The sequence below is a fragment of the Juglans regia genome, chromosome 10 (genome assembly GCF_001411555.2).
Source record: "Juglans regia cultivar Chandler chromosome 10, Walnut 2.0, whole genome shotgun sequence".
Lineage (NCBI taxonomy): Eukaryota > Viridiplantae > Streptophyta > Magnoliopsida > Fagales > Juglandaceae > Juglans > Juglans regia.
Window position 1 is genome coordinate 12,302,244 of NC_049910.1, and position 14,863 is coordinate 12,317,106.

The window sequence follows — 14,863 nt, forward strand, 5'->3', positions numbered from 1 at the left end:
ACTTAAATGAAATGTAATATCCATAAGCAAATTAAGATTATTTCTTTTACTAAAAATAAAATATTGTTTGGTTAAGCTTACCAAAATCTCTTGTTTAAAAGGCTAATGTTTCTATAATATTAAAAAATAATATTCTAACAATATTTTATTTTACATTTCATTTTCATTTCAACTAATCTCATCTCAATTAGGATCTAACCTATCAAAAAAAAAAAAAACCATAGTATCCAAACTCACCTAATCTGCAAAAGAGCAAAAACATAAGAGAACCAAATTTTATGAGAAAAACAGGAAAAAAGAGAGAGAGAAATTGATAAGAACACTGTTCATCCCTTACTTATTTTCAAATAAAAGTCTATTTGAAAATAGATTTTATTTCAAAATTTTCATATCATATCCCATCTATTTTTTAAACATAACTGAAATACAAAACTTTTAAAATAATCATTACAACTTTCTCAAAATTTCAAATTTCAAATAAAATATAATTTATCTTTTTAAATTTCAAAACAAAAATAATATTATAAAATTATAATCTAAGTGTCTTATAATATTTTAATTTTATAATATTTTTTATTTAACTCTTTCTCTCTTTCAATTATTTTTTATAAAATTTCATCTCATCTAACTCTGTCCAACATTATATAAATTTTTGGAGAAGGAAAAAATAAAAAATGTTCTAATATATATTAACATATTCTAGACTATATTATTTAACACTACAAATAATGTTAAATTATTGCGTTAGTTCAAAGGTAGTTTAGCTCTTAATTTAAGAATGCAAACTAGATCATCTTAATTTACTTCAAAAGTTTTCATAACTCTTTTTAATATTATTAAAACAGAAACACTATAAGAAATAATAACAATGAAAAACATTAATTTATTTAACATTTTCACACTTGGCTAAATAAAATAGTAATAATGACTTATTATATTTTTAAATTATTAAGAAGTTATAATTTATTTCCTTATGAAAATTTGTAATTATATTAACCAACCTACTATTATTACTCTTAATAATTATAGCTGGATGTGCATGTTATATATTTGTTATTTCCAAAATAAATATATAATGTGTCAGTTTTAAAATTCAAAACGACAATGGTAAATATTAAATAATTTAATCATATATTTTATAAAGTCTCATCATTTACATTTAAAAAAGATAATGATAGAGTTACTACCCTATTACTACCCAATTACTATTTATAGTTAATTTCAAGTTTGTTATTTTTTTATCATTTTCTTTGAAGTATTTTTTTAACATCCTTAATCGAAAAAATTAAAAATATATATAATTTTATTAATAATTAATTTCTTAACCATTAAGTAAAATAAAAAATTAAAAAAAATCAAATATAAAAAGAGTAGTAAATAAGTAGTAGGAGAATAGTAACCCTATTATTTTCCTATAAAAAGAATTAAATAAACTATAGTACATTAGAAACTATAGATTTACCTCAAATAGTGTAATTAATTTCAGGTTAATTAATAAACTATTCAATTTATTCAGAAATAAAAAAAAATATTTAAGTTTATTTTTTAATAAATCATTAAAAAAAATCATTAATAAAAGGAAAAAAATAGATTTATACTGAAATGTAATAATTGAATTCAATCTTTACATAATTCAAAATTAAAAGAAATAAAACACAATAAAACACAATAAAGACACAGCCGCTCCTATCAAAAAAATTAAATTAAATTAAAAAAAATTTAAAAAAAAAAAAAAAACGAGAGTCGTGGCTTGGATTCATCGTGGCGTTTAACGGCGGCACGATAGGAGCTGATATTGGAAGGGGGGGAATGCCGGACGGAGGGGAAGAAAATGGGTGGGGCGGTGTTAGCCACGCCGGCATGCGGCGGCGCACTGGAGGCGACGAAGAATCGGACGGGCCGCGGCTTGGATTCGCTCGTGGCGGTTAACAACGGCACGAGAGGGGCTGAGATTGGAAGGGAATGGACGCCGGTCGGAGGGGAAGAGAATGAGAGCGGCGGTGTCGAGCACGACGGCGTGCGACGGCGCACCGTAGCAGATGAAGAAACGGACGGGGGAGAAGGGAGGAGGGGCTCGCGCGCGGGAGAACCAAGGGTAAAATGGGAAGAATGTTAGTGGCAAAACTGAGATTTTGGAATAAAAGTAGGGGTGAAATTGAAAAAAAAATATTAGACGAAAATACTGTTACTAACCTATTCGCGCTTTATATATAAGTAGATATATATATATATATATATAATTGAAGAATATAGAACAAGATTGGTTTTTGGAAGAGAATTTACTTTTGAAAACTAATTGCAAATTCTAAATTTGTTTGTGTTCATACAATTTTCAAGTCTCCTCTATTTTGTTCTCACTATTCCAAGGAAATTAATTAATATAAAAATTTAAATAGAGACTTTGTATACAGAAAAAAAAAGATCATTGTTTTCTTAATTAGAAATAATAATTCTAGAAATTCGTCAAATTTTTGTCTAAACAAAATCTCTTTGTTAGACTATAAATTATTTTGTCTAAGCAAAAGATAATGAGTAATGACAAATTAAGATAAATATTGATTAGAAAAACAAAAAAGACCCTGATGGGAAATTTGGTAAACTCATGACATTCGACAATGACTCTGAATTTAACAAAATTACTTCGACCATTGGTGTTTGGCAGGAACAATTATCAAGGGATCTAATAATAAATCTTTAAATAAAATATGAGATTCACATAAAAAAATTAATTTTTTAATAATAATTCTACTTTTTTTCAAAATGATTACGCAATTTTTACGCACTTCACGAATATTTGTAGAATTACTCGTTAGGAGAATGCTCCATATCACACTTTTATCTTATTTTCATATCACAATATAAAATGTTGCACTTTTATCATTCTGGAATATAAAATGTAGGATGCGTATTATACTCTTAATGAAGTTCAATAGTTGTATAAGTGTCTAAAGTAATAGATGCACAAAAAGGAACTTTACCTATGTGAACATAAGAGATGGGGACAACTTCTAGCAAAAGTTTAAAATTTACTTTTGTAAATGTTCATGAATGACAGGATGGAGCATGTGGATTAGTGCAAATAATTGGTGATTTGTCTTGCTAAAATTGGATAGAATCATGTGTGTTGTATTTTCATTTTTAACATATAGAGTCTTGGTTTAAGTCGAGAGATATCTTCTTGTATGCATGAGGATATCAATATTTGACTGAAAATTTAATATCGCAATCTAAGTGGGTGATTGTAATATTTATTATAGATTGTGATATTCAATATGTGAATTTATTGAATGTGAGTTATTATTTATTTACGTGAACCATTATTTCAAAGAGTTGCATTAGTTCAGTTGTAATGATGTGTTGTTTCAAATGAAAGTGTAGGAGTTTGAAACTTCACAAGTGCAATTTGACTTATTTTGTGAAGTGGTTGACATGGACAGACACAATGCTTGGGATGGCCAAGCCTTGCACGTGGGTCAAACAGTCACAATACTTGGGTGCTTGCACATGGGCAGAATAGGCACTTTGATAGGATGCATTGCTTCAAAAATCAAGTTAATTGAAAAAGTACTTATGGAGACTCGAACCAATGCCCTGCCTTCCCCAAGAGAGGTGCCTGACCACTAAGCTAGGTATACCATTTGGAGAGTCAAAAATTAAGAGTTGTGATCTTTCACATGTTGCCACTTCATTTTCTACAAATAGGGGATGAGACCCATGAATTTATTCATTCTTCTCCAAAATTTTCAGTCACTTACATAATTTTGTAGATACTCTGAAGGAAAAACTTCATAATTGTTATCTGCAGTTGGTGACTTTGTTGTATCCTGGTGGTGAATTGCTTGTAACCTTGTAGCAAACTCTTTCGACTGTGGGAAATTATCTCCTTAAAGATAGTGTTCTACATACCTCAAAGTCGCATTTATTTTTCAAATTACTGTATCCACACAATTTTCTTCAACACTCACTTCATGTTTTTTTGCTACAAATGTATTCCCTACTTAAGCTTCAGGTTCATGAACTGAAGACAACAAAGAATATTTTGTATTATTTCAATAGTTTCGAACTACAAACGTCTGCTAGAGACATTGTTTGACTTATCTTATATGGAAATCAACTCCTATACATATTGCGAGGTGTCATAAGTGATATGACCCAAAGGAAATTTATGAGAAAACAATATCAAAACTAGACGACCAAAGTTTCAACCGCTCATTGATGTCCTTCTACACCAATAAAGAAAAAGAAATGCCGAAGTGGCTGACTTGTATATCGTGGCTTTGGGAATTCTATGTCTTCCTTTTTGGAACAACCCCTTAAAAAATGGCGAGAAACATAGCACCAACCACCTACTACAGAAAGTCTCCCCTAGCCCCGATCCATACATATCACCATTATCAGCTGGTGGATGTTGCAACTTTAACAAGCTCACTATCAATGTAGTCAAGTGAACAAGCAAAATGGTTGTCCCTGGCACAAAAATGGGTGACTCATTGAAGGTAAACCTACCAGCATCATCATCATCATTACCCCCACCAATATCACTGGACTGTTCTTTCTGTGTAATTTCAAAGACTGTCTCAGATAATCCAAAAAGCTTGAGCATCACACTAAAAATTCTGAATAACCATGCTGTCAATGTGGTTACTCTTGCCATTCTCTGGTTATTCCACCATGCTCGCACTGACTGGCCAGTTCTCAAGTACTCAGATAATGTGTATATGTTGTATGTGAGAAAGAGAGCAATTGGTACATATAGGGCTGGTTCTTGGACCTATATATATATGTACAAATATTAATTATGAGCCTACGTTTAAAGGGAACATATATATATATATATATATATATATATATATATATCTCTAGGAGCTAGATTTTGAATATTTTATTGTACTCATGAGCTTTGCCATGCAAATCCTAATTACTATCTTTTCCAAAAGAACAAAAACTAAGTTATGAGATCCATAAAAGCCGTATAGGTTAAAAATAATGTCATGCAAGGTTTATGTTGTGGCTGAATATTGTATGGTATAGGGTTGCATAGTGTCTTTTTAACATTTGAATGTGCATGTAAGAGTTAAAATTGGAGGGTTTTGGCATATAAATCATACCTTCGGTAAGAAATGGGAGTCGACAATAATACAATAGGCTGGAAGGGCTGCATAACACAGCTCGAAGACTAGGCGTAGGCCCCATGTGAGGATCCATACATAGATCAAGCACTGCCTCAATTGTAGCTTTGCAAAGAGAAAGGAAAATATGGGACAACCTCTGCTTAATAGAATTTCAATCAAGCAAACCGGTAGCCCCCCTCTTTTGTTGGGTCATTGTAGCATGCCCGCCTGAGGGAGCACAACCTAGAAAGGCAGGTGGGTTTGGTGTACAAGAGGCTGACCTTCAACCCTTTTTATGAATCCTTAGTCCAGTTAGTGCGTCCTCTGTTGTTGATCCATAGATCCAGCCTAACTGAAATGGACAATCACAAACATGAACAAAGTGGACAAAAGCTGGGATTAAGATACATACCTTACACGATAGTGATGAGCATAAAGGCCTGATTTGGTTTTAAAAACCTATCAAATTATTTCATCTCATCTCAACATCCAAACACAAACATATTTCAATTTTAAATTTTTAACATTTTATCTAATCATTACAACTTTTCTAAATTTTTTAACAAAACACAAGAAATGATGCAACACTTTCAAATTTTAAAACAAAAATTATATTAAAAAAATTATATTCTAACCCTCATGTAACTTTATAATTTTTTCTCTCTCATTTTTCAAAATCTTATTAAAGTCTCAACTCAAATAATTTAACTACTATTCACAAGTTATCTCATTATTATTCATAGATTTATCATCTTTTTTGTGTAACCAAATGAGGAGACTTTAGTGTTTTGAGTTTTCTAATTATAATGGATCTCACAGGAAGTGGTGAATTTATATATCAGCTTGTAAGTAGTAGAATTACAATAGGATTAGTAGTATTATGACATATATACAACAAGGATAGAGTTCTATTTTTCTATGAAGTCATTTTAGGGTTTGTAGTCTTCATCATTATAAGTAATCTTGTAGTTAGTGATCTCTTGTTGCGAATGTACATACATTAATTGTAAGGTGAAGCTTGGTTGTGTAGTTGCAAGGTTTCTATGAAGTCGTATGCAAGAGTGTTGATTGTGTTGATGAATTTGTATAAGTAGGGGAGGTAAAACGGTGCGTTGAGATAAGTAATGTTATGCATTTCATGGGTTGTAACAAAATTAATGGTAGAGAAGTGTAAACAGTGCATTTTGTAATTAAGTGGAACGGTGTGTTTGATGGAGGTGTAATGTAGTGTGTGAAGTGTAGTGTAACGTCGTCATTCTTTTCTTGTATTAGATGGGGGTAGGGATGAAAATCTTGATGAGGGGGTGCTGGTGTATGAGAGAAGTATGCATCATGATGAAAGGGGGTCATTACCTAGAGGGGTTAGATTAGACTTTCCACACTTTGATGGGTCCAATCTTACTGGGTTGATTTTTAAAGTCACCCAATACTTTGAGTTTCATTAGAGATTTCAATGAATTAGAGGCTCTTGATGGCCTTATATCATATGGAGGGTGATGCCCTTGTGTGGTATCAAGATGTTGTTGATTGTGGTATTTTTACAAGTTAGGATTCCTTTGTGAAGGCTCTTCAAGTGAGATTTGGCCCTACGGCCTATGATGTCCCTATGAAGGCTTTAACTCGTTTAAAACAAGTCTCTTCTTTGGCTATTTAAAATGCACCATTTGAAGCCTTGTTAAATAGGCTAAAGGGGTTTTCTGATAAACACAAGCTGAGTTGCTTTATGAGTGGCCTTAAGGATAATATTCAATTGCCTGTTTGAATGCTTAGTCTTATGAATTTAAATGCTGCCTTTGGCCTTGCTAAGATCCAAGAGGAATACTTAATGGCCTCGAGGAAATCTTGAAGAGGTAGTGCAATGTATGGCTCTAATCGTAGTTTTGATATGGGAAAGGATGCTGCCAAAGTGTAGAAGAGTACTATACCTGTTAAAAAGGTTTTTTCCTCCCAAATAGATGAGAAGAGAAGGAAAGAGCTGTGTTACCACTGTGATGAAGTGGAATCCAGCCCATGTTTGTAAAATTCCTAAAGTATACTTGTTACAAGGGGAAGATTCTATGGTAGCAGTTTCTGAAAGTGTTGATGAATCCGAATGAGTTAGTGTTAATGAAAGTGTTGGGAAGAAAATCATTGTGGTTGATGAAGAGAACTTGGAGATTTCCACCCATGCCATCTCAGGCTATTCTCGCAACAATGTCATGAGGTTTCTAGGATGAGTTGGGGCTTGTTCTGTCAAAATTCTAGTTTATTCAAGAAGTACTTATAATTTCCTGGATCCACTAATTGTGGAATCTGTTGGGCTGAGGATTCATAGGGATTCTACTTTACAAGTGAAGGTTGCTAATGGGGATGTGGCACTGAGTGAGGGCTCTTGTTTAGAAATGGTGAAGATTCAAGGTTCTAAGTTTGATGTGCATTTCCATGTTTTGACATTGTGGGGATGTGATATGATACTAGGTGTACACTGGCTCAGAACATTGGGGCCTATTAATTGGAATTTTGTTGACATGACCATGAGTTTTCTGCTGGGAAACTCCATATTAATTTCGAAGGGGCTGAAACCAGATGAATTTAGAATCCAAAATGGGGATAGCTGTTTGAAGTCATCTCTGGTTAGACAAAATGGTTGGTTCTTTCAAATGTTAACTGGAAGTGATGTACATTAGCATGTAGACCAGAATCAAGAGATAACAGTAGTTGTTGATGAGTTCAAGGAAGTTTTTGGTGAACCTGTTGGACTACCTCCTAAAAGGAATTTTGATCATCAAATTCCCATGAAGGAGGAAACCACTCCAAATTTTGTAAGGCCTTGCAGATACCCTCATTACCAAAAGACAGAAATTGAAAATATTGTGAAAGACTTGCTAATTTCTGGTGTAGTGAGACCAAGCTAGGGTCCTTTCTCCTCTGTAGTACTTTTAGTCAAGAAGTCTGATGGATCTTGGTGGATGTGTGTTGATTACCATGCCTTAAATCAAGGTACCATCAAAGACAAGTTCCCTATACCTGTCATTGATGAGTTGCTTGGAGCTAAAAGTCTTTTCAAAGATGGATTTGAGGTCTGGGTATCACCAGATCAGAGTTAAGGAAGAGGATATTGAGAAAACAGCTTTTAGAACTCAGGAGGGCCACTATGAGTTCTTAGTAATGCCATTTGGCCTTACTAATACCCCTACTACTTTTCAAAGCCTGATGAATGATATATTCAAGCCTTTTTTTAGAAGGTTTGCGTTATTTTTTTTTATTATTATTATTTTTTACGATGTCTTGGTTTATAGCAGAAACTTGGGTGAGTATGTACATCATCTCAGATCTGTGTCGGAGGTGCTGAAGAAGAATACTTTGTATGGTAAAATGTCCAAGTGCAAGTTTGGACTTGAGGAGATTGATTACTTAGGCTATGTGGTATCAGGTTCGAGTGTAAGGGCTGATCAGTCCAAGATTGTATCCATGTTGGAGTGGCCAGTTACAACTTTCTTAAAAGCTTTAAGAGGATTCTTGGGCCTAACGGGCTATTATAGAATCTTTATAAAAAATTATAGTGGTATAGCAGCTCCATTGATAGCTAGGGGTGTAACCGGTCCGGTCCGGTCCGGTTTTGGATAAAATCTAGGACCGAACCGGTATGTACCGGTTTTATATTTTTCAAAACCGATTACGCACCGGTTACCTTCCTAAACCGGTACTTCCGGTTTTACCGGTTTCCGGTCCGGTCCGGTCCGGTTTTCCGGTTTTTTAAAAATATAAATTTCACAATTTGTCATTAAAAATTTGTTTATAAAAAAAAAAAAAATTGATTTAAAAAAAACTATTTTATACTTTTATTAATATATTAGACTATATAATAGTATTAATATTAGACTATTGGTATAGTTATAAGTTATATATTAGTATTAGTTATAAACTTTTAGTGATTTACTATTAACATTTTATGTAATAATTTATAAATTATAATAAGAAATTATTTCATATATGAATATATATGTTATATATAAAATTTCACATAAAAACTTATAATTATACATTATATATAAAACTTATATATATTAATATTTAATATATATAAAATATTTTGTATAAAACTTATATATAAAAATATTATTTTTTATTTTTTTTAATCAACCGGTCCGGTCCGGTTCGGTCCGGTCCAAAAAATTCCGGAACCGGAACCGGACCGGAACCGGCCGGTTTTTACGTTTTAAAAACCGGTTCCGGACCGGATGGTTCGGTCCGGTCCGGTCCGGTTTTCCGGTTTTCCGGTTTGAGTTTACACCCATATTGATAGCATTGTTGAGGAATAATTCATTTGTGTGGAGTGATGAAACAACAACGACTTTTCTAAGATTGAATAAGAGTGATGAGTCTCTTGTCTTGAGATTACCAAATTTCACCAAAAGTTTTACAATTGAATGTGATGCTTGTTTTTCGGCCTAAGGGTTATGCTCATGCAGGAAGGCCAACCTATTACTTTTTATAACAAGGTCTTAAAAGGAAAAGCTCTTTTGTTGTCCACATATGAGAAAGAGCTTTTCGCTTTTGTTTCATCTATCCATAAATGAAGGTCTTATCTGTTGGGGCAAGCTTTTAAAGTTAAAACTAATCAGCAAACATTTAAGTATTTGTTGGAGCAGAGAGTAGGGGCTGAGACTCAACAAAAATGGTTATCAAAGTTGACTGGTTGTGATTTCTCTATTGAGTACAAGAGGGGTAAGGACAATAAGGTTGCAGATGCACTTTAAAGGAAGTCTGAAGTGGAAATGACAACTGTAGCTTTCATTACTTTCCAATCCCTATATGGATTGAAGAATTGAAACAGTCTTACAAACTCTCTCTTTTCATAAGTGACATTTATTCTAAGTTCGAACAAGGTTTGGAAGGGCCAAAACATTACAACATTCAATAGGGATTTTTTTTTAGGAAAGGAAAGATAGTGGTGGTTCCTAAGTCACATTTTAAAATAAAGATACTCCACCATATCCACTGACTGCAGTCTACAAGCTAGTCATGTGGGGTATCACAAGACTGTCCAAAGAGCTAAGCTAGATTTTTATGGGAAGGCAAGATGAGGGACATCAGGAGGTTGGTTCGAGAGTGTGATGTTTGTCAAACTAGTAAACATGAAACCTTTGTACCAATTGGTCTTTTGTAGCCTTTACCAGTTCCAAACTTCCAAACTCTTCATGGTTTGACATATACATGGACTTTATTGAAGGACTGCCTCAATGGAAGGAATTTTGTATGGTTTTCACAGTGATTGATAGGTTCACTAAATTTGTCCATTTCTTTCCTCTTGCTCATCCTTTTATAGTAAGTACAGTTGCTCAAATATTTTTTTTTTCTGGTGTTTTCAAGTTGCATGGGATGCCTAAATCCATTTTCTCAGATAGAGATCCTATATTCACAAGCTCATTTTGGAAGGAGCTTTTCTAGCTACAAGGGACTTCACTTAATTTCAGTTCTGCCTACCACTGCAAATGCAACAATAGACCAACAGTTAAGATCAAGGGAGCAGTTGATGCAGCTGTTAAGGCGGAATTTGATTGCATCACAATAGAGAATGAAGTTTTATGTAGATAGGAGAAGGACTGATAGAAGCTTTGAAGTTGGTGATTGGGTCTTTTTGAGGCTTCACCCCTATAGGCAAAAGTCAGTGGCCATGCGCCATAACTTAAAACTTGCTCCAAGGTTTTATGGTCCTTTTCAAGTGACTGAAAGAATTGGATATGTGAATCTACCTCCTTCCAAGATACAACCAATCTTTCATGTATCTTGTTTGAAGAAGAAATTGGGTTAGTAAATCATACCACCGCCTACTTTGCCTCCTGTGGTTTCTCAGCGTCAGATTCAACCTTAACCTGTGTCTATCTTGTAGAGAAGAATGAAAAAAGTTGGGAACCAAACTGCTGCAAAAGTTTTAGTTAAGTGGATGGGAGCACCTCTTGATGATTGCTCATGGGAATTGTTGTGGAAGTTAAGGGATCTTCACCCACACCTTGTGGGCAAGGTCCTTTGAATGGAGGGGGATGTGACAAGGCCATTGAGGTCAAGGACCTTTAAAGGAAGGGGATTGTAAGGTGAAGTCTGGTTGTATAGTTGTAGGGTTGCTGTGAAGTCTTTTGCAGGAGTGTTGATCGTGTTGATGAGTTTGTATAAGTAGTGGAGATAAAACGGTGTGTTGAGATAAATTGGGTTATGCGTTTTATTGGTTGTAACAAAATTAGCGGTAGGGAAGTGTAAATGATGCTTTTTATAGTTAAGTGGAACGAGGCATTTGATGGAGGTGTAATGTAGTGTGTGAAGTGTAGTATTGTAATGCCTTTGTTCTTGTCTTGTATTAGATGGGTAAAAAAGCCTGAGCCTAGAAGGAGAAGGGGTTCAGAATTGAAGTTGATTGTGTTTTAGAGGTTAGAGACTCCTCGAAAATCTATGAGCAAAAATGGAAGTGTTGTGACTTCTTTATGCAACTCTTGATCTTTCTTCAGTTCTTGTTCCATTATGTTCTTTGCTTATTTTCTATCATTGGAAGTGAGGAATACCATTACATTACTTTAGAACATGCACATACAGTAATCTAACAATATTGGAATTACTATTAAATTGCTAGCTTCAAGTTTTCAAGCTTAAAGTGGATCCACCAAAATTAAGTCAAAATGAGCTTTTTAATTTGGAACCTTTTTATGTTTTGCTATTCACTGACCTTTGTACCCCAACTAGTGCCGTATTCATACCCACAACCAGCTACTTTGTATGCTGCCTTAATACGGCTCCGAAGAGTACTGTGATTTGGTGGAGTACCACCTGTCTTCCCTTCCAAAGCATCAATAGCTGATTTGGTCAACTCCTTTGAATTCCCAATTTTTGATAATATTTCCTCAAACAATTTTCCTACGAAAATGAGAATTTAAAAACAATTTTCATACAAAACCTCATTAGATTATAATTAGGACTGATCATTTCAATTACCATTAACTGAAGCCACGTTATCTGGGGATAAACCATAGATAATTTTCCTTCTGTGGAAACAGCCTGTTCCCTCATAAAATGGTCCTTGAAGTCCTGCTATTCCACGTACTATATACTGCATACGTATATAATTAAGCAAATAACATGATTAATCATATCTCTAGGTATAATAAAAAGAAAAAATGGATACAGATGAAAAGAAGGAATAATTTATTTAAATTTGACCTACTTCTTGTAGAACCACCATCTGATTGCCATAAGGATCATCCTTTAATCCATCGTAGAATACTTGCGGGAACTGAGCAAATGCAATTTCTGATTCACTCTTGGAACCCAATAATACGCACATTGCATGAAGAATGGCTTTTGGATTGTTCACAAACATATCGCAGTCTACGTTGAGCATGTAGGGAGCATTCGTCATCAATGCAGAGACTCTCGTCTATATATATATAATTTGATAGAAACAGTTGATCAAAAAATTATGTCATGCATGTTAAGATATAATACTAAAGATTTGTAAAGAATTATGAGTTCCATACAATATATATATATATATATATATATATATAATATGAATTCATGTGAACTCCTCCTAATTTTAATAAATAGATAAACAAAATGACCATCATACGTACTAGAGCATTCATGGAACCCGCTTTGTAATGATGTGGATGCTTATGCCGCTTCTCCCTAGATATATAGACCAAATGGGGCAACCCATCTTGGAGACCTTCTTTGTTGTCCCACATAACCTGCAATCAATTAAGATTATCTATTAATTAAGTCTTTCTACAAGTTATATATGTATATATATATATATATATATATATAATTAAAGGGTAATTTATTAAATATGATAACCACCGCGTACGGTAATTGGTTCGTGGGATTACATTAATATAAATAGGTATATGTCGGCCAAGTCAAATGAAAAATGAGTTACTTACCTTGATAATAGTTGGATGGTTTTTGGGTTCTACGTACACTAGAGAATTCTGCAAAATCCCCAGTAAAATCACATGGTGGCACCAATTTTTGGACCGCAACCTCAATTTTGTGGCAAAGCTCCTCACACTCTTCCTACATTACATAAAGACAAAAAACAAATAGGCTCTTTAAGATATACGAAATTAGTAAGTACTTAGAAATCTTCTAACTCTGCCAGATACGTATATTAATGAATATTAATTATTATTACCTTCATCCTTTTCCTTTCATGTTGGAACTCCTTTGTGCTATCACTGAGCGTTATAACGGGATCATTGGAAAAGTATCTAAAAGGAGCTCTAACTTGAATATCATACTTCCTACAAAATGGTACCCAAAGTTGGGCAAACTTTGAAGCTTCAACAAGGGAATAGTAGGTAAGAGGAGAACAGCCATCATCCGAGACATAGCAAGCAAGCTTGTGGGCTGGGTAATCTACTGCCAATAAAGAGAGCACTGTGTTTACAGTGATGATAGGAGGTTCTAGCACAGGGTCGCCAGTTGTCACAAATATGTCCACTGAGGGAAGCTCATCAGTTTCCCTATCAAGAATACCGTCATGATCAAAGTTATATTCAATAAAATGAGGCATAATCAAGAATAATCATTACAATATCAGTTAGAAATTACATACACTGATGTTGTGTATATATATTCCAACAATTTATGCAGCAAAAACATCATGCACAGCAGATATAGATGTATCTAACAAGCGCAAGGAGTGTTTGTATATAGATGTTACCGGCCTGCAGCTTGCAAGAGATGGTTCGGGTGCGTTTTGAATATCACAGGATTCCATTTCATGTTGAGGACTAGAACCCAAGTGAAAGTGAACCATGACTCGCATAGGAAGGCAAGGAGCCAAGTGGTTCCATGGTTTTTGAGGTGGAGAAGACGATGAGCTAGTAAGGAGAGAAAGGAGAAGGAAAAAGATAATTATATCCGAGGTCCTTTGCAAAGTGTTTTTACGTGATAGTTTTTCATATAGAGGGAGAGAGGCGGGGCTCGCCATTGGATCAGTAATTAGTAAGGTAGTTTTAGGGGAAGATCGATCTCTTTTATTTTTAAAGTAATGTTCAAATCTCCTCCATAACTTATATAAGTAATAAATATATATATGACTGACTAGTTAACTTGGTAATTACGTTATAGTTGCGTTATAAATATATAGATGATTGAATAGCTAGCGTGATGACGTTGTTGACGCGCACTGCAGGACAGCTGTGGAAGGGTTTCGTCGACACTTAATATTTTTCAAAAGCTCAGACCACATGTTAACGAATGAGACATGCATGCTTGATAGTGAACAGAACTTGTCCTTATACTCCCCGGCCCCCTTCTTTATCTGCGTCGTCGTCGTCTTTCTCGTCGTGTTCTTCTTCCTCTTATTATTGTTATTTTATTTTATTTATTTTGTTTGTTTAATAATACTTTTTCAGGGGAGAGAGGGAATAACCATTGCCACTGTGTCATGTTATTACGTATTCTGTGTGCTGCTCTAGATGGAATTGTGGAGAAAATTTAGGAGACGTTTGGATTTAAAATTCATCTCAATTAATTTCAATTCATCTTAATTTATTTCACTATTATTTATTATTATTTAATAATTTTAATTTATAAATTTTACTATTATTCATAACTTATCTTATTACTTTTCACAATTCATCTTAACTTATTTCAAATCATTTTCGAATCTAAACGTTTGTGTTTCCTCTCTTTTGTTGTTTTCTAATAATTTATTTCCTGCAATGCCTCCTCGAGCTCAAAGAATCTACTTTCCATTTCTGTACCTTCAATCA

The 14,863-nt window shown here is 33.9% G+C and overlaps 1 pseudogene; it reads right to left on the reverse strand.

Moving 5' to 3' along the window:
* Window positions 1–4,019: 4,019 nt before the first annotated feature.
* LOC109011658 lies at window positions 4,020–14,076 on the reverse strand (annotated as a pseudogene).
* Between the last annotated feature and the right edge of the window lie 787 nt (window positions 14,077–14,863).